General features: G+C 40.1%; 1 protein-coding gene across 5 annotated transcripts in view; it reads right to left on the bottom strand.

The window, feature by feature from the left end:
• R3HDM2 (R3H domain containing 2) overlaps window positions 1–19,333 on the bottom strand; it is a 174,242-nt gene extending 154,909 nt beyond the window's left edge. For 2 of the 5 annotated variants that reach the window (XM_063293923.1, XM_063293925.1), the window contains exon 1: window positions 18,801–19,332. The gene's annotated coding sequence lies outside the window, so the exon portion shown is untranslated. Of the gene's footprint in view, window positions 1–18,800 lie in introns of all 5 variants that reach the window. The other 3 variants (XM_063293926.1, XM_063293928.1, XM_063293927.1) reach the window with 2 other exon arrangements.
• Between the last annotated feature and the right edge of the window lie 8,569 nt (window positions 19,334–27,902).

Raw genomic sequence — 27,902 nt, 5'->3', positions numbered from 1 at the left:
AAGGACAACTAGAACTCCATATTGTTGTAAGGTGTAATATAACAGAATCTTGAAAGCCTGCTAGAGTTTTCCTCTGCCCCCTCTTGTACCATACAGAATCAAGAAGTGGTTATTTTGATCTTCTTTCTCATGCTCCCATCTTTCCCAAGGCTGAGATGTCATCTACTGTCTCTTTTATCTGCAAACAGCTCATGCGTTCCTTTGCCAACATTATCTGTACGTTGACATACCGTCATACAAGTTTGGAACGGAGGCTGAAATCCAAATTGAAAACTTTTCGCTTAGATGGTTCGGTCAGATTATTCTTATTTATTTTTTTATTCATTAGGTTTATATGCTGCCCTTCCTCCAAGAGTTTGAGGAATTTTTTCATCCACAACAATAACTCTCTGAGATAGGCTGAGCTGAGAAACCGTTATCTTGTGCTGTACTAACACCACCTAATGAGTTTTTGTGTCTCAGAATGAATTTGAACCTGGGTGTCCCCAGGTCTAGCCCAGCATCTTAACAATTAATACACACAGTGTCTTTCTCTTTACATAGTGCACTTAGTTAGAAGTTAGCTACCAGCTTTAAACCGGGACAGTGAATCTGTCTGGAAGCGTTTAAGGTAAAGCTGTTATATATTCAGCTAACAACAGTGAAGCAAACAGTGACTAGCAAGAAGACATAGCTTAAAGGGGAGTCAGGAATCCAACAGCAGCAAGATTAAGTAGGCTGGACCTGACTTGGTTTCACTTGGCATGTCGAAATTAAGGGAGATATACTGTATATCAATAGAGGTGTCCTCCCTTAATTGTAGGGGTTCTATTCCAGAGTAAAATCACTGACAGTGAAATCACAAATTGCTTCCTGAACCTGCAAACAGGCTGAAAATAGTCTGGCCAAATTTCTGAGGCAAACTCTGCTCCATGCACAGAGCAAAACACACTTTGTGCACATCCTTAATATTTCTTTTCCAAATGTGGGTATGTTGATTTTACCCTCTAAAACCCTAAATATATTTTATTTCTATCCTACTGAGTCATCTCATTTTGAACCTGCCCAGTTATTAAGACCAAGAAGCAGTGTCTTTCTTAATGACACTGTCATATTCAGAATTCTTCCTATCCTACTTGCCAATTGTAGAACCTATGAATCCTGACTCGTGCCAACCTTCTTTGCTTTTAGAAAGGATAATTAAGATACATCCGTTAAATTCATACAATACAAATTATTATATTTTTGCTTCAGTTTCATCACAATTTATTTTTTCTCATGGAACAAATCAATCCAGCAAATACATTATAGCAAATGCCAGGATGCTCCAGAACCAGAACATGGGATTTTGCACAACCCTGGAAACCAGAGTTTATATAAAGACAAGCCTGTCCACTGGTAAACTTTTACAAGAACACCCATGGTATGTTCTCAAATGTCACAGGCCCTCTGTCAGCCAAAAAAAATTTGTCTACTGCCAGATTTAAACAGAGATATGTTTTTTATCACACTAAATATTCATCAGTACATCAATGCAAGAATGTCTGTGTCTCACACTTAACAACTGTTTTATGAAATACCTTTGTCAAGAAGGTAATCATCACTGTCTGTTATACTGTTCATTATTCCTCCACCACAACCCGTTAAGAGACAGGAGGAGAGAGAGAGAATACACACACACACACACTCATGCATTTATTAATTGATTCATCTTTCTCTCAGGAATACTTTTGCATCTATCAAAGTGAACTGCTGTCCTGAAAAGTTTATCTTGTAATTATTTCAGTAGTCTTTAAAGCACAATAAAACTTTATTCTTTTCAGTTTGAGTAATGTAGAATAATTCTTAGCATTACATTAAACTAAACTAATATATATGAGCCTCGTGTGGCGCAGAGTGGTAGGCGGCAGTACTGCAACCAAAACTCTCCCCACGACCCGGGTTCGATCCCAGCGGAAGCTGGATTCTCGGGTAGCTGGCTCAGGTCGACTCATCCTTCCCAGGGCGGTGAAATGAGTACCCAGCTTGCTGGAGAAGATGACTGGGGAAGGCAATGGCAAACCACCCCATTCTATAGTCTGCCAAGAAAATGTTGCAAAAGCGGCATCCCCCCAAAGGGTCAGACATGACTCGGTGCTTACACAGGAGACCTTTCACCTTCACCAAACTAATATATAGGCCAGATTCTAAGGATTGGTGCAAATACTGAGCTACAAGGCTTTATACATGTAATTTCCAAATACCTGAAGCCAAGGAATACTGGAAAAGCAATTTGTGATGCGGCTCAAGGATGTGCTTCTAAGGAGTCAAAAGAGCACCTTGGACTCCAATCATCAATTCCAACAAGCAGGTGAATACGTGTACCTAAAACATATTATTCTGTATCAAACAAATAGAACACTTGATGCTAGAAACATTAAATCAAGCTTAGTCTGAATGCCTGCTTTAACTCTAATCCCATCTACACTACCTGTCTAAAACTAAAACCATACTAAAATCTTAACTTCATCACTTGTGAATATTTCAAACTTTATACTGCTTCAAAGTTAAATTCCATGAGCATTATTTTTCCCATTCATAGTTTGGCACACAAACTGAGTCTTAGTTTCATCCCAGAACATTGGTGAGACTATTGATCTCCAGACTCCCAACATCCCTTTCCTTTGATCACACTCACTGGGACTGAGAAGAATTGAAGTTAGCAACATCCAGAGAGCTACCTATTTCCCATCCTGGACTACAGTAAGCCCAGAAATGATCTGCCATATACTCCAGACCAATGAAAGCAAATAATGCTTTCTACTCATCCATAGTCAACCCTTTTATCAAGCGTTTTCGGAAGCTACATTCCATAATGAATCTGCTATATGGAAGGAGAGATTTTTAATTTTTGATACAGAGCTACGCCATGAGTTTCGGTAGAATACCCTAGCTATTGTATTAGCTAAAGCAAGTACATGAAGCTGGATGTATTCTTTTTTCTTTTATTTTTGTGATGGCAGTTCCATATTCTTTGCATTAATAAATACATTTCACTTCCTAGTTAGTAAATCTTTGTGGTTCTATAAGGTATGTACACATTCCATTTCATCCGTCTCATCCTTCTCTGCTCAATTAGATGCCCCCCCCAAAAAAAGTCTCTAGGGTATAGGGCTCACATTTGTAGCTCATGGGCCATATGCAGCCCTCTCAGCCATTTTCTGTGGCCCAGAACAGTATTTAATTAGTCAGTATTTAACAGGGGTGTTAATATTTGGTTCCTGAGAGCCAGATGTTAAATTTTGTTTAGGGAAATGTAGGGAACGAGAGAGGCTAGTCTTCTCTTTCACACACAGACATACATACTTGTAAATATTTTCCCATTTATCAGTGGTCCTCACATGTAAAGCAACTTCCTTTCTTAGTCTTCAAGCACAAGCACTTTGTTCTTTTTCACTGCTATTGCTCCATGCACACTTAAGCTTCAAGTCCTCAGATGATTGTAAACTACCATACTTCAGTCCTGAGCTCTTATTCTGCTGTGAACAGCACCCTCAGAAATGCAGTACAGAGGTACCCGGACACAGGAGAAAATGTTTCATCCATGGAATGTGGTTTAGTCCTCCTTCTGTTAAGATTCCCATTGATACTATTCCAAAAGAATGACCGTTTTTCCTTGATTCTCGGATTTTCTTGGATGCAAAAGACTATGTTTAGAAATTAAGTACAATCAATCCTTGGTTCATGATGGCAATTGCCAATGGGCCCCCGAACGTGTGAATGGCCCCGTTTCTTGGTTATATTAACATCTATGCATTGCTTACTCGGTGGCCATGTATATTTATTCTGTAATTTAATTGTTTTAATTTCAATTGTCTTAAATGTTTTATAGGTTTTATTGTTGTAAGCCGCTCTGAGTCACTTGCTGAGTCACTTGTAAGCTGCTCTGAGTCACTTGCTGAATCACTTGTAAGCTGCTCTGAGTCACTTGCTGCGAAGGGCAGCTACAGAAATCGAATGAATGAATGAATGAATGAATGAATGAATGGATGGATGGATGGATGGATGGATGAATGAATAAATAAATAAATAAATACGACCAGAACTGCCGTTGCTAAGTGATGTAAAGAGTGATGTCACATGACCGTGCCACTTAGCAATGGCAATTCTGGCAGTCCCAGTTGCCGTAGTTAAACAAATCACCATGGGTCAGTAAGCGAGGACGTCATGTGGTTGCCATTTCCAACCTCCTGCCAGTTTCCCCATTGACTTTGCTTGCGGGAAGCCAGCAAAGAAGGTCACAAATGGTAGCCAAGTGACCATGAGATGCTGTGACATCATAAGTGCAAGCTGGGCACCAAGCACCTGGATCGCAATCACATGACATCACTCAGGGGACGCTGCAACAGCTGGAACTCCAAGGATCAGCTGTAAGTACCACTCATTCAGTGCTGTCACAAGTTTGAACAATGGCGAATGAGTAGTTGTTAACTGAGGACCATCTACGTTTTTCCTCAGACAAAAGGTAAGTTCCTCAGAAACAAAGGACCCCTCTGCCAAACACCCTTCCTTAAAATTGGTTATGAAGAACAGAATAATGGAAATTTGAAGTCGCACTGTAGAAAGATGTAGCAAAGGTGTTTATGACAGGTCAATTTTCATTCATTCAGCTCACATAACTGGAAGGAAGTGTGCATTGTTTAGTACCTGTAAATTGGTTTCTGAATTTGAGCATTTGTCAAGAAACAACATTTAAATTAATGGGGGGAATCCTATTTAGTTTTTATCTGGATTGCATTCACAGTATGGGTGGCTTACTTAGGATTCTGTAGTGTTGGGGGGGGTTCCCTTTTTTACTTACTAGAGACGAATGTACTGAGGTCTAAAAAGGCTTCAATATTATGGCCTTTGGGCTTATGAGCAAGGTCCCATGCAGCATTCGTGAAGATTTGAATTTGAGACCCCTACTCCAAGGCAAAGTTACGCCAATCTCAACAACATGCCAATCTCATCTCCAGCTATATCACAAGAGCCTTTTAAGCAATTTGTAAAAATCACCTTGCCCACTTATTTTGTTCCACGTGCCTCTCACTGTTTATTGTGCTAAGCAGAGGCACTGCGACACTGCCATAGCATTTCAAAGGGGGTGATAGAGGCAGCTATGACACCATCATTTCAAATACTGAGCTCAATTGCTCCGATTACTGCATGTTGTCAGAATCATAACATGCAAATTTCACTATACCATCACAGAGAGGCAACTAGAATACTTGTCCAAGTAACCAATCCTTATACTAAATATGTACAGGTGCAGCCGCTTGCACCTGTAATGCAATTCTCTACAATGATCTCAGTGTCTGATAAAGAGAAGTATTTAACATTTTGAAACCACAAAGAGGTTTGTGCTCAAGCAGAGTTTGCTTGTTTTCACGAGAAAAAGTGGTTTTCAGATGAACTGTGGCTCGTGCTTTGAAAAACAGGGTCTTTATAATGGAAATACTGACACAACCCTAAATATAGCAGCACAATTGGTGGTGCTATTATGACAGGAGCTAAAAGCATCTGTACATAAGAGAGTGGAGGAGAAACAGCAGCCAACAAGAGAATTGGGAAGGTTAGCAAGATCTCTTCTCCTAGGTGCAATTGCATAATTTAAGGCTTATCACTGGAAGATGGTTTCTCATTCATTATCTTCATTATTCCTTTCTCCTGCATGCCAGTTTTTTCCTTCCTTTACAAATTTGTCTTGATTTTTGTTCCAAAGAGTTGTATTGCTCTCCCAGGACATATGACTGCAATATTTCAGAAATCCTCCACCATCACAATTGTGTTTATACGGCACTTTTTATATCATACTTTGCTAGTGACTGTTCATCAAAATACAGTCTACTTTCCAATTACCAAATAGCAAGAAAACAATTGACTATCTCCACTGAATTCATAAAAGAAAGCCGAGCAGTTTAGCATTTGGAAAGGAATTTAGAATTCCTCACAGAATTCATCATAGTGTTTTAGAAACCAGATTTGTACACTTCAATAAATACTTCAGGCTTATTAAATGTATTAGCACCTGGATAACCAGCACAGATTAGTGCAGCTATCCAGACTGCTTACCTGTGACATACAAATTAGGACTGGCTTCAAATCCTGGCTGTGAGCACCCTTGTTATCAGCCAGAAAAAGGGGGTGAAGAGAAAACAAGAGCATAACCGTTTGGCTGGCTCCCAACTCTTTATACTTTGTAAATCTCCAATCCTAAATTAATATACATTAATGCCCTTTGAAAATGGTAGTTTATTTCAAGGAACATACAAACCATAAAATTGCTCATTGACACAATGTGGCAACCAACCCATGTCTCAGACAACTGAGAGTATCACCAATAAAACGTGTCCAAGATTTTCTTTTAGCAGCACAGAAAAAGTGGGAAGGCAGTTGATTCCAGAAACACATTCTACTTCTAAAAATACTTATTACCTACTGGTACAGGGGATACTATTAGCATGTGCATTGTCCTTCAGGGAATGTTTTCATATGTATTTTTTAGTTATAACTTGACCATGTCCTAGGGAAGCAGTACTCTAAAATCTAAATGAATTAAATGATGAAAAAATATTACTATTATTAATTCAATTCATATAGCCACCCACCAATTTCTTTTAGAAATAGAAATAAAATTTATATTAAATGATTCAGCACATGTGTTTGTCCAAATCCTAATGTACAGCTATGAGATAATTTGAGTGCCATTTCCTCCAGTTGTTCTCCCTCTCAGAAATGTGGGATTTTCCAAACATATGTTATCCCCATTCAACAGCACAGGCACACAAAGCAGCTGCTTGGCAAAAATATGAACAGAAACTCTTTAATGCTAATCTTTACTCTCAGTGAAATTCTCACAGATTTCCAACAAGTGGATTAGCAAACCAGACTCAACTAAGCAGCTTTTTAGATTAGAGAAAACTGCATGCTAAGCTTTGCACTGTTTCAGATTTAACAAGTCTCAAAGTAGCAATTGAAGTTTTCCAGCTTTCACGTAAAGACAGGCAGTAGATTCAGATCTGAGAAGAGAAACTGAATTTTGTTTTGCAATGCATGTACCTTGACAGTTGACATAAAATTCAAAAACAGCTCTATACAATATACAAGTGATCCTGGTTCTAATCTGAAATTGCATTTCCAACCAAGCAAATGCAAAAATTCTATTTAGATCATGTTTAATCTTTACAGCAGTTTACACAACCCTTCCTAGGCCTAGAGCTGTATTTGGTCTTTAAGTTGTATGCCAGAGGTTGCCCTCCAGAAAGGGGGAGAGGGGGTAAAAAAAAAAAAAGATTCATTTCATTTATTACTTCATATTTTTGTTTAATTAAAAATGATGCTTTTAATACTTTTCAGAATCTGCCTCTATAACTTTCTACCTTGGTAATAACACATGGAAGTCCTTGGAAGCTGAATGTGGCATCAAATTGTGCACTTCTGTTTTAAAGTACACTGAACCTCTTTATATATTTCTTTTGTATGAGCCTCTTTGTAGTTAAATCTACAAAGACTATTGTACGCTTCATGCATGAAAAACAGATATATTTAACAACTTCTATTCAAATTGATTTTCTAAATCTGTAAATTTTTCACAGTTCATTAAGCTATATCTATAACCTGGGAGAAAGGCCACCACTGATAAATCAGTTCTCCCTCTCCTTGATCCTGGTGAAGACGACTTGGGAGATGCAAAGGGGAAAAGAGCAAGGAAAATTGCAAAAGACCACATTAATCTATATATCTCCATTCTTTCTGATGTTTTTACAACTTTGTTTAATATTTCTAGGTTTAAGCCTGTGCCTTGCTTGACAGTATCTATTCAGCATATTCTTTGGTGGCATTATTTTCTAGCACCTTCAACCATTTCTACCATAACTGATTTTTTATGGAATTTAAAAGCATGATATGACCAAAATAAGACAACTTAAACTTGGGTCATGTTAGCATCCAGTGATATTTCTAGCGTGATACAATCTAAAATTTTGTTTGTTATTTTGTTGTCCAGTGTTGTCCAAATCCAAATTTGAACGAGTCTAGTATTCTTCCATCTGCCTTTTTTATTGTCCAATTTTCACAACCATAGGAAAAAACAATAGCATTTACTAGACTGCACTTGGTGTTAAACTGATGTCCTTGTTTTTCCACAGTAGTCATTGCAGTGTACCTAAGTAACATTCTGCATTTCATTTTGGGTCCAATATCTCCAGTTCAGTCAATTTTGAAACTGAGAAAAATAAAGCCCTGATTCAATTTGTTAATTTTTATCTCAATGTCACTCTATTTCCAGCTGTTGTCATTACCTTGGTCTTCTTCATATCTACCTGCAATCCAGCTTTTTCACTACATGTCTTGACTTTTAGGATAAGTTATTTTATATCTTCTTCATTTTTTGCTTCATTTCTTTTGTCTGCATATCTTAAATTCTTTAATGCTTCTGCTGGCAATTTCCAATTCATCTAAGTTAAGGTTCCTCAAAATTGCCTTTGTGTTTGAATTGAAGTGGAGCTAAAATACAGCCCTGCTGTATACTTTTTTTCCAATCTTGAACCAGTTTGTGTCTAAGTTGTTCTGACAAGGGCTTCTTGGTTATTGAACAATTTTATCAATTGAATCAAATGTTCTGGAATGCCCATTTCTTTCAGATATACCTTTATTTTTCATGTTCAATGCAATCAAAGACTTTAGTTGATAAGCACAAATACATATCCTTTTGAAATTCACATACTTGTACCATGATCCATCAAACATTTGCAGTGCCTCTTCTACATCCATATGAACAACCCATATTATACCTTGAGTATTTACAAAATAAAATGCAGGATATAAATTAAGTCAAATAAATACACAAATAGCAGCCAAATGACTTTAACCCTGAGGCTTGATAAACTTCCATCTTTTCTTGCTATTCAGTTTCATAGTGGGTTATTAAATGAGGCAAAACTTGAAATGCACTACGGAATTCAAAGGAAGCAGCAAAAGAAAGTACTCTCCTTTAACAATGTTAATACAGAGAAGGCTATGGAATTGCTAAGAAAATGCTTAAATTCTAATAGCAGATAACTATCCATTTTGTTAAGGGAAGAATCAATAGAAACTTTCAGCTAATGGAATGAAGTCCCTATCAACACAAAAGGGGGCAGGGGGGAGAGAGACCAAAGTCTGTCAATACTAGGCAGTGCTGCTAGAAGAAGGGGGGGGGAAGTCTTCATGAATTTAAATTATGCCTGAATTTTTACTGAGGAATTCCAAAATATTATTCCTTCATGAAAACGAAGTGATTGTCAAAGGTCAAAAGACTCCATCGAGTTCCGTCACTGCTGGAATTCCTTTCCACAACAGTTAATGTAGATCAAGCAAAGAACCTAAAATTAGCTCTGCTGCCAGCTGTGTTTTGTTTTGCAGCCATGCACATGTGTTCATCTCTTCCATTTTAGAAAACAGGGCAGCCACAGAACTATGATGCTGCTTTGTGAAATGAGGAAGGCAGCACATTTTTTACAGACACAATTTGGATTTTAAAAAACAGACAATACCATAAGCTCCTAAACAAACATGCAGTACAACAAGGTACTTCTTCTTTCAGTCATAAAGATTAGAATCCTCATTCATTTCCATTAACAGACATGGACCACATTCCCTGTCTTTGGCCATGTTCTCCACCTTCTGTTCTTTCTCCTCCAGAGGAAGCTACAGAGCACTTCTGCTAGTCATGTGCTCTAACTGCAAATATGCAGAGAGCTGAAATAAGAACATGGGATGTGCTCAGGAAGGAAAAAGGACACCTGCACCAACGTAGGCAGGGCCAGATCTGGAAAGGAAAGAAGCAACATGGCATCTTTTTTTCATATGCCAGAAATAGAAGTCAGCTGGAATAGCACCTGAATTTTCTTTAGTGCTAGCAACATGAAAATGTCTTCTGTCACACCTGAAGGCAACAGCTAGTTCAGGAGATCCATGACAGACCACAAGGTGCATACAGTTCCATCCTTCACCATCTTAGCCTGCTCCCCTCTATTGCCACTGAAGTTCTTAATACAATGGAATGAAGACGAATAACCAGCACTTTGGGCTACCACCATATCGAATGTTGTTGCTATGAGGAAAATGTCTTCCACACAATCAAGTACATTGATTTGTAAACCTGATGGAGCAGGGTGCATTGAAATCTTCCAGGAAAAAAGATTCTGTAATACTCTACTCTTCGTTACCATTCTAATCAATTGCTGCTTTAAATTGTTGTTTCTTAATAAATATTTTTTAATCTAGCCACATACAGGTCTAAGAGCAAGCACCACTTAGGGAATAATAATTTCTAATCCAAGTGCCAAGGATAAGCTCTCACTGCACATGTTGAAAAGCAGAGTTCAATTTTACTTGCATCCCAGCTCATCTTTCATGAAGATGAAATATTTTCTTCTGCAGGATCCCATTTATTTGATTGAAGATGCTGCTGAAATTCCACTTCAATAGAATGCATACTAGGATTGTGCAAGGCATTTGAAAGAATTACATTGCAAAGTACATGGCCATGATCAAAACAATTCTCTCTGAATCATTAATGCAGCCACATCCTTTACAAAGTTCACACAGCAGCTTCAAAGGCTGTCCCAGGGTGTCTCTGCCTGTGTGCATACGCACAATCACTTGCTCCTCTAGCAGTCACAATGCAATTGGATGCACACAATTTTATCCTTAATGACAAAAAGCTGTTCTTTGAATATATCTTATTTTGTGGGATAAGAAGGTTAATTAAAAAGCTTAGTGCCACAATAGGGCTTGAAAATAGATCTTAAATAAATTCTCCATCTCCTCTTCCATAATAAGATGACAAGGACAGAAATAGAACTCAAAGTCATCACAAATTCTTACAGAGGTCACTGTATTTTCACTCCTACAGATTTTGTTCAGTTCCCTCCCCTGAAGAGCTCACATTTTCTATCTTTAGATGCTTACATGGTCCCAATACATTTATATCCTGGTACATGAAGTTTTTAACATATCCATCCCCAGAAATATCCTGTGAGATAGGAAAATTCTTTTCTAGGTGACAGTCTAACAGCTCATATTCTCAAATGCTATACAATCCTAAATATATTTATTTAGTAACTTCCAATTATTTCCCTAAAGTATTTTCAGAATTGCAGCATTGTATGTATTTATTTGAAAGGATTATTGATTTCAATGGCATTTATTTTCAAAGGAATACTTTTAGGTTTTCAACCAAATCAGGCCTTCTACATATAAACATTTTCCTTTCACCAAGGAAATGCAATATTCAAACATGCAGCTATTACTGAAAAGAAGTCAACAAATCGTTTGCTGAAACTACTTGGTTAACTTGTCTGTTGTCCATCTTTGCCATAATGGGGACCTGGAAAAGGCAACTTATTCTGAGTGATTTTTCCTTTCTGACACTTTTCTCATACTGCCTCTAACAACTTTCTGAAGAAAATCTCAGTAGATATATTATCGCATCTTTCTGTTACAACATTGTTTAAATTTCCAGTATCTGGAAACTGAACAAAATCTGTAGGAGTGAAAATACATACAGTGACCTCTCTAAGAATCTGTGATGACTCTGAGTTCTATTTCTGTCCTTGTCATCTTATTATGGAAGAGGAGATGGAGAACTAATCAATAGCCCCCAAATTTTGATAGAAGGATTCCAGGTTCCTAAACTCACCAATCCCAAGCAAACACTTATTCCCTTCTATGTAGCATGGGCAAAACCCAGCAAATACTACACTGTTTCATACAAACCAGCCGAGTTAAAAGAATGATCTCTCTATTTACTACCTTCACCCATATTTCCAGGAGGCAAGGCAGGAGTAATATAAATGTCTTCAAGTGTCTTTCTATTGGTTATTCTAATAAAGGAAGTGGTGAGCATAATCAACCACAACAGCAGCTCCTTCCTATCCAGAACAAAGAACTTACTGCCACTCTTCATTTATCCTGGGATTAATACAAAGGCTTCCACAACCTGTAACTACCAATCCGAACACAGAACAGCATTATGCAGGAAGGAAAAACAAAATGTTTGACTCCCCCCACACTTCCTCAGTGAGAAAAAGATACATTACTGGTGTCTATATTCAGCTTGGCAGTTTACAAGTTAGGCAGGCCTATCTTACCTGAAGGCTACACTGAGGACAACAATATCAGAGTCCAATTCATTCACAGCACCCATTTCTGAAGCAGACAAACATCAGAGCAATTATAGACCTGCCTTTTACATTTCCACAAAGTGATTAATTGTGCCAAATAATATATTCTGTCTGTAGCCAAGAATCCAGGAGTAGTTCAGTTAAGAAAAAGAAAGATTCCCCAAGAGGTAGATCAGAACAAATACTCTGTACAAGTATAAATAATAGAACATGGAGCACAAAAACAATGAAATTATCCATAATACAATATTTTGGTTGCTTACTTCTACATTCAGAAAGGACAAAATAATGAAGCAAAAAAAAAGCAGAAAATAATGTGTCCTAATATGATATAAAACTGAGAATTAACAATAAGCAACTCTAATACCATGGGCATGTGGTAATTGTGCTGGGCTTTAAAATGTTCTTCAGGTTCAATTGCACTAATAAGATGACAAAATTCATTGGGAAAAATCAGAAAATCTCAACTTCCTAAAACTGATTGAGAAAAATTGGCAGCCCCAAGCATCTCTCTCTCACCCCACCTACCCCGCCCCCAATGCTGAAAGAAACACTCCCCCATCACTCCATTACAAGTTTAAGTTTACGTGTGTGATACTCTGGAATAAAGTAGATGTATCTTTCTCAGTCCAACACAACCTGCCATGTGCACTAGAATAATTTTCAACTGCAAACCTTTCCTTGAATACACCATATTGCTGTTTAGACTTCAGCAGGTACATATACCAGAACCTGTTCCATGCAAACAGCAACCACATGTCACGTGCACTAAATCTGAGATTTTCAAAACTGTGGTCCAAGGAGTACTGGTGTTCCACAAGTTCCATTCAGGTAGTCTACAGAAAGATTACTGAACAGCTACAAAATATACTGTATGTTCTTGGTTCTACGCTTTATTATGACAAAGACTGAGGTCCCTTTTGACCGGATTATCAAATTAACTAACAGGGCTCAAATCTTTTGATTTTCACAATAGGAGCCAGTTTTGAAGATGATAGTGTTGAAGAAAAGATGTTAATTCAATATGAAGAAAAGGAGCTGTGGTCTGTAATCTTACAAGATTACAACTTTCAAATAGCTTGTTAAAAAGGAAAGGAAAGAAAATTTGCTCTAAGGGCCCTTAAATAGGGAACCTCCTTTGGAGTGATGACCAAAAAAGAATAATGAAAGATAGGAAAGATGTATGAGCTACCAAAAATGTATACGGTGCAACTTAGGGGCCCCTCCTACATCTTGAAAGCAAAAGTTACCAATTAAAAAGAACTTCAAGCACCATGCAACTGAACAGCACAAAAGCACACATCAACTTAGCCATTTTTCAAGCTGAGGCACATATCTGAAAAATCATTATCTGCCTTTAAGAATAATACTTTTTGAGGATGACTAATATATTTTGCGGTGGGACGCGGTGGCGCTGCGGGTTAAACCGCTGAGCTGTCGATCGGAAGGTCGGCGGTTCGAAACCGCGCGGCGGGGTGAGCTCCCGTTGCTCGTCCCAGCTTCTGCACACCAAGCAGTTTGAAAACATGCAAATGTGAGTAGATTAATTGGTACCGCTTCGGCGGGAAGGTAACGGCGTTCCGTGAGTCATGCTGGCCACATGACCCGGAAGTGTCCTATGGACAACGCCGGCTCCAAGGCTTTGAAACGGAGATGAGCACCGCCCCCTAGAGTCGGACACGACTGGACTTTACGTCAAGGGAAACCTTTACCTTTACCTTAATATATTTTGCTGAACCAGGTTACCACCATGATGTTGCGGGGTGTGGGCTCTGTAGCTTCAGTGCTCCTGAGAATGACCCCAGCAGGAACCTGAGCTGAAAAATCACTCATGTTAATGAGGTCAAAAGAAAAGAGGTGAAGCTAAAGGCAAGCCCCAGCTGGGGTGAGGAAAGCCAACCACCTGGGAGAAGAAGCCTCCAAAATCAAAACTTGGCAAATTCTGTTGTGAAGGAAAAAAGTACAGATTTGGCTAAAATATTTAGATGCATTCAGATGACAAGTTATATGATTCTCAGGTCAAAATGCACTCCTCTATTTAATAGAGAAAAACATCAAACTTTCAGAAGTAGACCTGGAGGAAGTGATGTGATCAGACCACAGCCACAAGGAAGTCTAATCACTGATGGGGCAAGTACTTTAAGAAGTTCCTAATTTTACAACGACACATAAAATTGGATACCAGAATGTGACAGCAAATTTGAAATTGTCAAAGCAGAAATGAAGCATTAGAAATGTGATAATGTAGAATAAGTGAACTTAGATAGAACAGAATGGGCCACTTTAAATCAGAGCCATATGGTACACTGTTCAGTCCATGACACCTTATTAAAGAATAGTGTGGCAATGATACGCTAAAACAGGAGTTTCAAACTTGCAGCCCATGGGTCATGCGGAGCCTCCAAATCATTGAAGTGACTTGCACAAGACACTGTACACTCTGATGATGCTACCCAGCAAGATGTGGGGACTAAGCACAGCTTAGACATGTAGGCTATGCCAGAGAAGCACTTCAGGACAAGGGGTACCCTAGCAGCAGTAGGAGCCTGGCAGCTCACCTCAGTGAGTCTTCTAGCAACCGCAGAGCAGGTGCTGCTTCTACAATGATGCTAAGCTCTCCAGATAGAAAGCAGCCAAGAGGCAACATCTGGCCAGGAGCCCAAGGGAGGGAAGGAAGAGGTAGGTAAAGAGGAAAGCTAGGTGTGACCAGCCCACCACAAAAGTCTCTCTGCAAGGTAAGGCATGGGAAAAACTGCAAGCAAGCAAGTTCTCTCTGGAAAAGAAGGAAGGACTCTGCCAGGCAAGGAGAGAGAAGAGAAAGAATGGGGGGAAGATCCCTGCCCAGCAAGGAGAGAGGAAAAAAGGGAAAGCAGGGTTTGGGCAGCTCTTATGAGTTTCTCAGATTATACTATCTCGGATATGATCCCCCCTCCCCAAAATATTACCTATCCAGTTGGTAATAAAACCATGCACTGGCGTTTTTTAAACACACTGGCCACTAAGTGGCCAAAGTGAAATGGCTGGTTCGCAACTCTGATTCATGATAAAAGGTTGTGGCTGCTTTTTATTATTCATTTATTTAATAAATTCCGATGTAATGGCATACCACAATACTCTTCATTTTTGATTCATTACAGACTTTAGTATCAAGGCACGAAAGGCTGTAGTCTTGCTGGACAAGTACAATTCAGTCAGTTAAACCACGCTGAGGTACCAATTATGGAAAAGACCATAAATTTCTGACACTCAATATATGGGTTAAATTTAGACAGCGGGTCAACAAGATTTGACTTGGAAGAATTACAGATAAAATATAAAAGCAATAGAAGGACACTTAATTTATGCAAAGGAGAACCTGAGGAACTATGTTTTTCCAACTATGGAAAAAAATTCACAGATGAAAAGATATAGCTGGTTTTCAAAACAAACTATCATGATAACCAAAGAAAGCCAGAGGATGAAAGCCTTGGATAAGAATGGCATAAGATGACTGACCACAGACTTCCAAGGTCAAGCAAGAAAGAACACAGAAAGGTATCTCAGTCAAGAACACTGATTACAGAAAGAAAACTAAAATAAGATATGTTTCTAAGATCAGAGAAATCACAGGAAAATTTACACCTAAGGAAGGAATCCTCAAGAGTTGTTGCTGTTATTATTATTAAGATTTAGATGGCCGCAATGTAACCCTGGGCAGCTAACAACAATCAAACTCATATAATATTACTTTAAAAATGCAAACAACTCCTCCACCCCAAATTAAAGAATAACGCACTCTGACTAGGCCCATAACAACCTCACAGCAACTGCACATATGCTGGGCTCAACTTACATCCTGACCCAGTGCTTGGGGGAAGAGCCAGGTCCCCAAGGCCTCCCAGAAAGCCAAGAGGGTAGGGGTCACCTGAATCTCAGGAGAGAGGCTGTTGCATTGTAAAAGAGATCTAATACAGGTGGAAAGTAGAAAGGCTATACTGAAATTCTTTACAAATGGGATTATAGAATGACAGAAACATTTGCAGAGAAAGAAGTATGACAGGTAATAGGTGAGGTATGACAGACAACAAAACATTTGTCAAATAAAAAAGTATCAGAAGCAGATGAAATACCCAGTGAACTGTTTAAAGCTGCAGAAGAAGGCCGTTAAAGTGCTAACAACTCTAAACCAACAAATAAGGGACAAGGCTACAACTTAGGGACTGGAAAAGATTGGTGTAACACCAAAGCAGGGACATGCAAGGGAATGTGGAAATTATTGAACTATGGCACTAGCTTAAGATCTTACAAAGAACAATAGAGTCATACATACAGAAAGAAATATCAAATGGATAGGCAGGTTTTGCAATAGGCAGAATCAACAGTTGACATAAGATAATGGACAGAGCAAGAGAATATAATAATATAAAACTTTGCTTTATTGAATATAACAAGAGTTTTGATTCATAGATCATACCAGAATGGAATATATTAAGGTTAATGGGTATGCCAGAACATCTGATTATTTTTCTGAGGGTTTTTTTTTATAACAAATATGAAACTATGGCAAAAAATAAACTTGCAAAACCAGACTGGTTTAAAATATGAACACAAACACAGAAATGTATACGCACATACACACACAAAATATACTGTCCCCATATCTGTTTAACTTATATGGTGATTATAAAAACATTGGGACTGGAACATACTGTATGACAGGAAGCTAGAATCAAAAGAAGTAGCTGGGGCAACATCTATTTGAGATATGTAGACTACAGCACTTCGTTAGTTAGAAGAACAGCTAATTACGAAAGTAAAAAATGGAAAGTAAAAAATCTGGCTTACTTTAAAATATGAAAACAATGGTAATGTCAACTAGCATATTTAGTGAGTTCACCACTGATGTTGAAGAAACAAAGAGCTGGATAGTTTTGTTATCTTTAGCTCAAGAAGAGATAAAGATGGACAGCATGTTAGAGAAACAAACATAGATTAACAGGGAGGAAAGCAGTAACAAACTTAGACAAGATCATGGAAGATAAGTATATTCCTATGACAACAAAAATCAGAACAATAAAAGCAATGATCTTTCCAACGATAAGGCATGAGTCTGAACACTGGACAAGAAAGAATGAGAGAAAGGAGATAGACATCTTCGAATTATGGATTTGGAGATGGTTATTAAGAGTACCATGGACCACAGAAAGAACCATTCAATTAGTCTTTGACCAAATGAAGACTGACTGCTACCTGGAAGGGACGACCAGCAAGCAGAAATTCACATGCTTTGGACATGTGAGGTGACCAAAAAATGGCTCTGCCTGGTAAATTGAGGGAAATATAAAGGAAAAGACAATAGACAAGGACGATGAATGAGATCAAAGCAAGTATAAAATTGTCCCCGGAAGAACTACAAGGTATTACTAGAGACAAGCCAAAATGACAAACATTTCTCCATGCAGTCATCAGGAGCTAAGCCCAACTCATTGGCTCCTAACTAGCATACATTTTGAGGTCTGTTGACCTCAAAGGTTTTTAGCAGGTCTTGAACCAAAAGACAGCATGGAAAATGACTGTTTTTCATTTATAATAACAGTCACTTTTCACTCCATCTTCTGTGGCTGCTGAGGGTTTTTTGCCTTTGGTTTCATCACTTCTAAAAGCCAATGTTTGCTTACTTCCTTATTTAAATATGCCCATCTCATCCCAAAGAATTACAAAAAAAAAAAAAACCACACAAACCTCTGTAGATGTCCATCCATACAGATTAAGACAACATATAGATAAATTTCCCCACCTTTTCACAACTAAACCCTGGACTCCATATTTTGGAAGCAGATAAGCCTGCTTCCAAAATATGCACAGGCTCAGATTCTAAGAAATTTACTGTTGGAGAGAATTCCAGGTTTCGGAGTCACCCACCAAGCACATGTTCATGCCCTTGATGATACAGGTATCATCATCATTTAAGGATCTCAGTTACCACTTTAGAACCTACTATTCTCATCTCTGTAAAACAGCACCAAATGGAAGTGCCTTCCACTTCTGGACACCGAGGAATCATGGGAACCCATTTGGTAAGAATATTCCTTATACATCAAGCCTACAAATAAACTAACAGTAAAGCCTCTGCAAATTAAGTAATGCCATTATTAGCCACAGCAACTATGAATCCCTAACTCGGATAAACGAATATGCTCCCATGCTAGCAACAGCCATGTCCATGGCCTCAACAGTTCCATCTGGCCCCAAACGAAGACTCTCAAGCCCCATGCTGAACGACATACAGGATGCCGATCCTCCTTTGGACATGTTCAATAGCACTCCTTCTTTTCGCCACCCAAGACAACACCGGGGAGGGGGAACCGTTCCTGAAGGCCAGAAGAACTACCGATTCCCGCCTTTGCCCAAATTCAAGAGTATGTTCCAAACATCAATCCTGCTTGGTTTTAGACCTGTTGCACCTCCACTCTCCCTTCTCTCCCGGAGGAGAAATTCCTCCTCTCCCCCAGCAAGAAAAACACAAAGAGGCTGAACGTCGAGCCCCGTCAACCCGCTCCTCCCACCCAAAACTGTACCTCCCGGTATCTAATTAGGAAGCAGACCGAACTTTGCAATCCTGCCCTCCCAAAGAGGCGAGACAGCGCTACTTACCTCCGGGGGAGGGAGGAAGGGAGGGGGGGGGAGGGAGGAAGAAGGAGGGGGAGAGCAGGGATCCCGTCCCCCGCTTCCGTCGCTGGCGTGTCTTCGTGCTGCCGCCTTCCTCTTCTTCCTGCTCCCTCCTCTTGGGCGGGGAGGAGAGGTGGCGCCGGCCGAGGGACCTGCTGTCCCCCGCTTCCTCTGACGTGAGCGGTAGAGCGTAGGTAGAAGCCGCCGCGGGAGGAGGAAGTTCTGGGCAGCAACAAGTGTGGGCAGCTGCACCGGGGCTGAAGCGCCCGCGGAGAAGGAAGACAGGCCGGCTCGGGGCGGAGCGACGGGCCGGGGGACCCTGCCGCGCCAGGGAGGCTGGCGCTCCCAAGGGCTCCTACGGGCCGGGAGCTGGGTTGGGAGTCCGAGCTGGAGGCGCTGGCAGGAGAGGGCGGGCAGGTCGGGGCCTGGATGCGGGAGGGCGGATGGCTGCGGCCGGGCGACTCGCGAGGGTCAGGTGGGGCCGCCGAGGCGGGGGTGGAGAGAGGGAGGCAGGAGGGCCAAAAGAAAAGGAGGGGAGGGGGGGCGGGGAAATTAAAAAGGGGGGAAAGGAGGAAGGGGGGAAAAGAAAATAAAAAAAGAAACAGAAAAAAGGGAAAGAAGCTGCCGGCCCCTCCCCCTGCCTGCGCGCGCGCCTTGCGTCACTCCCGCCCGACGGGGCGCGGCGACGTAGCCCTTGCGCGCGTCACTCATCGCCCCGCTCCGCGTTGCCCGGGACAACGTCGCGACGCGACGCCTCCGCGGCAGACACGGTCCAGGCTTGCCTGCGAGGAAGTGGGAGGGAAGGGGCGTTCCGCCGAGGCCCGCGGTTTGCCGGGAAAACGAGATGTCCCTGAAACTGCTTCCCGTCATCTGGGGACCGGCAGATGGGTTGGCCTGCGGCTCCCGCCAGTTCCCTGCCGTGATGGCTGGGAAGCATGGAGGCCGTAGTCCAACATTTGATGGCCGCGGAGTGAGGAAGGCATTTAAAGGCATTTTTGAGAGAACAGGCCAGCGCTGAATCGTGATTCGAGGTCTAGCACCACATTGGATGCTCCAGTGGCTGGTCTGAGGGAAAACTCTCCTCAATCCTAGCCGTACGTGGCTTGCATTTCTTGCAGCTGCTGCCTACGATCGGTCTCTATCCATACCAGAGGGAAAGGAAGGTGACACCATGCAACTCCTTTCAGATTTAGGCTGCTACTACTTGGGACTAAGGTTCTGTTGGACTTAGCTGGAAATAAACCCTTCCGAATCAGACGTTAGATGCGCAGTTGTGCTTAAGAGGCTGAACTATAATGAGAGATGTGCTGGATCCCCTGCATATTTTTGGTACAGGGTATTTTGCTGTAGGGTCCTGCCTCCCTAGATACTTTTTGTAAACAGCAAATTTTAGGTTCAAGATACATGTAAGCACTATTTGTAGGATGACCTTGGGGTGAGTTTGGGAGTGCCCCCAAATTTTGCCTCAACCCTTTTCTTTGGAACACAGATAACCTGATTTGAAAGGAGAAGGCATATTCATCTTACAACACTTACTGTGGTGTAATTAAAAAAGACAGGATAAACTTACATAGAAATAACACTGAAACAGAAACAAAGTACCAGTTGGGTTCACATAACTTGGTTAGCCAAAATTTATCTGGTGTTTGTAACTGACCATGTTGTGTCATTTCAAAAGTGTCCAGTCTGATCTGTCCAAAGTTATCCTGTGAAGTGATCAGGGAAGAATAGCCTATGTGCAAGAGACAGAAATCCTGCTTTTAATGCTGCTGAAGGTTGTAACATGCCTGGAGATGGCAAGTCACAACCCAGAGAAGCAGAAGTTTTGCATTAAATTAATTGAACAGAATAGCCTCCTTAGGTTTCACTTAAAGGAGAAGCGCAATGTCACAATCTTTTGAGCTGCTTTGCAGGTAGCTCTGAAGAAACAGTTTAACAGCCAGGAAAATGCATGGCAGACACCAGAATGGAAGTGGAAGAACACATACTGTAGTTCTAAGATTTGTAAAAGCAGGTTTGTATTATATGTCTATGCATGTGTGGTCTGGAAAGCCCTATCTACTTTTTCATGCCACCCAGCTAATCAGCTGCTTGTGTAGAATACATTGCTTTTCTAGCACTGTTTTTAACAATAAGACAATTGCAATATTAATGTATTTGTCCTTAACAATCCCAATGCATTGAAGAAGATGGTGATTTTGATCAGGACTGCAGGAAGGAGAAGTTATAACCTCATCTAGCATATATGCATACAGCTCCAACAATGACAGTACAACACAACCAAGACAATCCCAGCTTCTAGAAAGGCATCTATGCATGGTGTCTGTATACAAAAAGAGGGAAAAGGTAATGTGAGTGTTGCTTTTCCCACTATTCTTTTTTTTTATTATTATTATTATGCAGCCCTGAAAGGATTTCCAAGTTAATATGGCTCTTCCTCTGGTCCACTCCACAAGTATAAGATTGCAACCTCAGTGTATAGCAGGAAAACTTGAGGCTTTGTGCATCTTATGGAGCAACCACTTTATTGTGGCGTAAATCTTTATGGACTTTAATCTCTAAATGTTTGTATCATAAAGGAGTTACAGGATCACAAGCCTCTTAGATTAAATCCAGCAGGGAACTTAATACTTGCATTAACATCCTCATACTACTTAATCCCCTTTGCTTTTGTTCCACTTAGTAAGAACATGTAAATTGAAAGACTGAAATCTGCTCAAGGTACTCATACACAAAATATTAGAATATGTAAACAAAAATTTAAATTCAGCATTAACAGTAGAAGTATCCTAGCCTGGTCCCCCAGCTGTTCCTTTAACAGATAATCTGTAGACATTAACAGAGTAATTTATTTTCTTGTTGGGAATAGCTTCATCTGTCAATTTTTAGATATCAAGTGGTGGCTACATGCTCAGCAGCAGAGCAGTTTTTTTAATTCAGAAGTCTGCTACCCCCAAGATCCTTATCAATATCACTTGTATATTATCTTTCTGTGGATGAGGCCTGTCAATTATAAAACTTCCAAAGATCCCTAGTTAGTTTTGCAATAAAGTAAGACCATTTTGATTTTATATTGGGGAAGAATAGAATGTGGGTAATTAATACGCTGCTAGTCTCTGTCTTGAGCTAAGCATAGAGATAATAAAGATGAAGAACCAAGTACCTGCCTTCACTGACAACAAAAGATAATAATGCAAAGAAGTCACATATGCTCTGAGATCCTTCCCCCCAGCCTGAAAGAAGTCCATCATCTACAGCTGTCTAACTGTAGTGAGTCTAATTTCTGTACAGCTTGTCCACGCACAGTCAGCTCCTGGCCACTCTTGGTCAGAGGAATCACTGCTTGAGATGACCATTGAAGAAGAGGGTCCAACTGACACCATTTGCCTACAAACATGAAGCAATGTTTCTTATATGGTCCACCACAGTAGAATTCCTTGTGCCAGTTGGATATTGCTCAATTAGAACTACCTCTGTCAGCTCTGGCTTGTAGGATTCTGGCATCCAGAGTGCTAGCTTGATCAGTGTGGGGATGTGTGCTAGAAACAAAATCTGAAATGTACTACGTGTGTCATGCCAGTGAGCAATGGTTTCTCCTTCATCTTCAAAAATGGTTGACCTGTACTGCTGGCTTCATTCCATTCTAGGCACTGTGCCTTGATACCAGAGCTTGTCAAGATTTAGCAATAGTAATCCTGCTCCTTAAGTTGGAAAAAAACAACCATTATTAGACACCCCTTCAGATTTGAGCCATGAAGCCATCATGGATCCAGAATAGAATCTGATCTGTAAAATGTTGGCCAACTGGAATCTACCATTGGGAATGAAGGCAATGCATCAGAATGGAACCAGTCCTGGGAACTAACTTGCTTAGATTTGCCAAGTTTTTGTTAGGAAAATATATTGTAAGAAATGTCCCTAGGACCACAGGATAGATGGCACTTTGGTGGCTACAGATTTTGAACCTAAGTCCTAGGATGGATTTGATAATATCTATCAGGGTATATTGATATATCAGAAAACCACATAAACTATACTGCAATGCATTTGAATCCTCCAAGTTTGTGTTAAAAAATCTTACCTAGTGAAAAATCTAAATAGAAATTTTAAAAAGGTGAATTATCTGCAAATACAAGTTTTGGTAGCACCTTTTCAGTGGGCTGTGGATGTTCTGTGGATGGATGAGACCAAAAGAGAACTTTTTGGCTTGAATGAAAAGTATTATGGTGAAAGGCAAACACTGCATTCCAGCATAAGAACCTTACCCATCTGTGAAATGTGGTGGCAGGCTCATGGATTGGGCCAGCTTTGCTGCCTCTGGACCAGGATATCTTGCCATCGTTGATGGAACTGTGAATTCTATGAATTCTGAATTGTATCAGCAAATTCTACAAGAAAATGTCAGGGAATCTGTCTGTGAACTGAAACTCAAGAGGAAGTGAGTCGTGCAGCAAGACAATAGCCCAAAACACACAAGTTGTACAATCGAAGAATGGTTAAAACAGAAGAAAGTTAATGCTTTTGAATGGCCAAGTTAAAGTCCTGACCTTAATCCTATAGAAATGTTGTGGAAGTGGGCAGTTCACCAGAAGAAGCCCACCTGCATCCCAGAGTTGAAGCTCTTCTGTAAGAAGGTATGGGCTAAAACTCCTCCAAGCCAGTGTACAGGAGTGATCAACAGTTATCAGAAATGTTTAGTTGCAGTTATTGCTACCCAAGGAAGGCCCACCAGTTATTAAAAGCAAAGGTTCACGTACTTTTGCCACATAAATATATAGCTTTGGATCTTCTTCCTTAATAAATAAATAAATAAATAAATGAACAAGTATAATGTTTCTGACTCATTTGTTTAATTGGGTTCTCTTTATCTAGTTTTAGGACTTGTATGGAGAAGAGGTCATGTTTTAAGTCATTTTTATGCAGAAATACTGAAAATTCAAACTGGTTTACAAACTTTTAAGCACCACTGTATCTTGAAGATCTTCTGCCGCCCTCAAAACACACACTTCATATTTCATGAAAGGAAGCAGCTCCAGCAAACAAATCCCACCTCTCATTTTTGTGACTGCAGAGAAAAAAAGGCAGGAAAGGTTCTCAGCTAGAGGAAATAGTCCTTTTCACTGTCTCACTACTGAGAAAAACAGCTGTGTTCTTCTGTTCACATCAATTGTAGAACATGTTAGACCATGAGAGAGATGGATCTTTCCTGTTTTGGGATGATGGGGGCGGGGAGATGACTAAGTCCTATAAAAGCAGATCTTTTTGGCACTCCTGATTTAGCACATCTCCAAAGTGAAGTATTCAGGATACCACCTTCCCTGACCGGCAGCTGCTTTCCAGGTCCTGTAGTAAAAAGTTAGCTTTTTTTTAACCTTCAACATTTTTCTTCACTAACTAGTAACACCTTGGGCTTATTGCATGCAAGATATAGCTGGTCCCCCTCTTTTCCGTCTGCTCACCATAATTATATTCTGCTTGACGGGACAAAGGAGAAAGTGGGTAATGATCACCGTGATGGAACCCTGCTTTATGCTCCTCTCCAGAGTTTACTATTTCGGTCTTCCAGATCTGTAGATGACATTCAGAAACAGCCTCCTGTATTAGCGGGGAGATCATCAGTACCAGACTGATTGACTGTTGACCACAACAGGTACCAACTGGCTTGCAATACAGTATTTCAGTCTGTCTGTCTTGCTCCCATTTGAAACTAAAGTACAGCCTTTTTCTGCGGAGTGTTGTCCTATTTGAGAGGGAAAAAACACCTTCCTTTCTCAATCATAATTCCATGCTTTGCCATTCAAAGCCTCCTTTTAGCTTTGGCTGATGGGACCACTGATAACAAACACCAATGAACAGACAATCAAGATAGCAGATAATGTGCAACATCTGGAAATTTAACTGATTCACCTACAGGGTAGGATGAATTGTAAACCTGTTTTGCAATTCAAGATATTAAATACATGCATACTCCTCTTGGCTGTTATGTCAAATGTTGCATAGGGCTGGAATGACTGCTTTCATCCATTCAGTGCCATGAACCCCACAGTACTGAGCTGTCCCTCCAGGATGCCCTGCCCTCCCACTTCTATATTTGGATCAAATGCCAATGACATGTTAAATACACTTCTTACATAAGTGGCAGGGTTTTTCTTACCATGTGTATTGTAAGCTCAGCAGTGCAACTATACAAATATGTCTACTGCCTCAAAATGCTCTGTGCTACACTGAAATTATACATATTTCCCCTACAGGCTAATAAAGCTACATTAAAGATAGGATACGTGAGACTAGAGGGTTGGGTCTGAGCTTCACATTTGAGCAGTTGGGAGAGCGTCAAGAGAAAATGGTGCTTTTAAAGCACAGCTATCATCTTGTTGGGCCCAATTAGGGATCAGAATGTTGACCTGCCTGGATGTGAGTTTGGGAAAGCATCGGGAGGAAACATCCACAGGAACGTTGCAAGGAAAGGACAAGATAGAGACAGAAGGAAAAAAACTGTGTATAAGAAAGTGAATTGAGGTTGCAGAGGAATGCAAATGCCCCAGTTGAATAGCCGCTTTGAATTGGAATGTGTAGCTGATGAGAAAGCTGTTACCAATACACAAAACAATTTGGGCTTTGTTAAAACAGGAGACATCAGTGAAGATGACTTTAGAGTCCCTGTGCCCAAGCTTTAGATCTACGGGCAGGGAGGAAGATAAAGAGTGAGTTATGGAATTTGGGAGTAAGGTTGGCTATGAGTATTCGAGATTAGAGTTTTTTTTGACCAGAAAGAAGTGACCTCAGCTAATTTGCATTTTAAAAAGCACACCCCTAGGGGGAGATTTTTAGGAAACAGAACATGCTAAGAGTTATGAGTTAGTATGTTAACATGCAACAGCTTTTGCGCAGATGCTAGAAAGTTAACCAATTAGAAGCTCTATTAGACGGCATTTCTGATAATAACTTTCAGAGTACATAAAAGATGTTGATTGCCTTTGTTCTGGGCTCTCTCCCCTTTGTGTGGGAGCCCACTCTTAGTGTAGATCTACAAGAAACGTGAACTCAATCCTCTGACTCAGTGTGATTGTTGGTCCTTTGTGAAGGGGAAAGAATCCAAAAGCTCAATTTGTGGACAACAATCTTTAAATTAATACAGCTCTTTCCATGAATAGAAAAAGGATGGAGGTTTTTGGAAAGTGATCCTCCCCGATTGTGCTATGTATCCACTGGTCCACCCCCCACCCCACCCCCACACACGAAGTATACAAGAATAGCTGCATTAAAGGTAAGCAGTCCTCCTTTCTCAGAAAGGAACAGGAAATGGAAAAAAAGAAACTCTATGAGTTTTTTCCCTCCCTTGATCTCTACCTCAAGTCTGCTTCTGAGGGAGGAGAATCTAGAGCAGTGTTTCTCAACCTCAGCAACTTTAAGATGTGTGGACGTCAACTCCCAGAATTACGCAGCCAGGGGAATCCACACATCTTGAAGTTGCTGAGGTTGAGAAACACTAATCCAGACAAAGAATCTGAGGCAAAGAAGCCAATAGGTGGGGAATTGCCTTTTTGTCTGGCATTTATAATATTAATCAAGGTCTTTCAGTAGAGAATTTTTCCACTTTATGAGAAGCTCAATAATTCAAATTACTGTGCTAACAAATTGTGCTAACAAAATTCAATAGCAAAAACAAAAAAAATCGGTGTGATATGTCTCCTTTTGTTATTAAGCTGTCTTAACAACAGATTTTGTATCTTAATCACTGTAAACATGAAGAAACAAGCCATTTTTGTTCTTTTTTCATCTGGTCAGTCAAAAGTAAGGACCTTCTGTTCTGCAATGTTCCTTCAGCAGATGCGGCCTCACCTTGCCAGCTTTTTCAAGAAGGTACCTGTGAACTGCAATTGACTTTCATACTTTGAGTGATATAGCACTTTTTGTGTTTAAGGCCCATTGCATTATTCACTTAGTAATAAACATGATAATTTGTTAACTTCGTTGTGGCCCAGCCCAGAAGAATCAAGGTCACAGGCCAAGGTTTTGTTGCATCAGCTTCCAAACAAGCACAGAACAAAATGGAGGTATTGTTCTCCACCAGATATTCTATTGGCCCATTACTTCTTGTCTAAGAGCCAGTTATTAACCTGCCCATTTCTAACATGGTGACACCACTGTGATTTTCTCCAGTTTTGGCCAAGCTTGATTTTGAAATAATGGTACAAAGGGCAGCACTAGTACAATACCATGGTGCAAGCACAGACACAAAAAGAAGTGACAGAAAGAGGAATATTATTTTTAGACTTAAAATTACTTTCCTGCCTGCCTGCGTATATTACCTCAGTTACTGAAGCAACTCTAGATAGATCTTGTATGACCACTTTACAGACTTACCTCAGAACTGGACTACTGGATATGGACTGCAAACATCTGGATAACCACAACATGCCAGCAAAAAGCATCACACAATTTGGTAAATCAGTTCATTCCCTGCACAGAGTGCTTCTAAGGCAACAATTTTGTCCTGCTGGCAATTAAATACATAATATCCCAAGAAGCAGTTCAATCTCGACCAAGGAACTCTCTACTATTATAACAGGAGCGATTTATGCAGACTTTGCACATTGCACTAAGTTATATTGTGAATTTGGCATATCATATTTTGTAAATCCAGCCATTGTAAATCATGACTTAAATCTCAGCATGTTATGTGAGCAAAGCCAGTTGTGGCTTATTCAGTAATCCATGGCTAAAAAAAATCATGGCCAAGATCATTCCCATACCAGTAATTTGCTGCATCTTAAAGCATCACCCAGCTATTGTGATGGCAACATTAAGACTGTCTTAATTAATGGTATATCACTACAGCAATGGCTGGGTGATGCTATAAGTTGTAAAATACTAATATAGAATGATCCAAGTTCAATATGTGAACCAGAGGATGCAGAGTGATGGCCTTTATTTATTCATTTACTCTATATCCCACCTTCAGCTCAGCACGTAAGGTAACTAATAGCAGTCCCTCTACCCAAAATGCCAAAGATAAAAAATAAAGGCAAAATATGTAAATCACATATGATAAAATCATTCACATAGAAAGTGCTGGCAAAGAAA

Source organism: Candoia aspera, chromosome 2, assembly GCF_035149785.1.
Source record: "Candoia aspera isolate rCanAsp1 chromosome 2, rCanAsp1.hap2, whole genome shotgun sequence".
Classification (NCBI taxonomy): Eukaryota; Metazoa; Chordata; class Lepidosauria; order Squamata; family Boidae; genus Candoia; species Candoia aspera.
The sequence above is the reverse complement of the archived record's forward strand: the minus strand, read 5'-3'. Positions and strand labels throughout refer to the sequence as shown.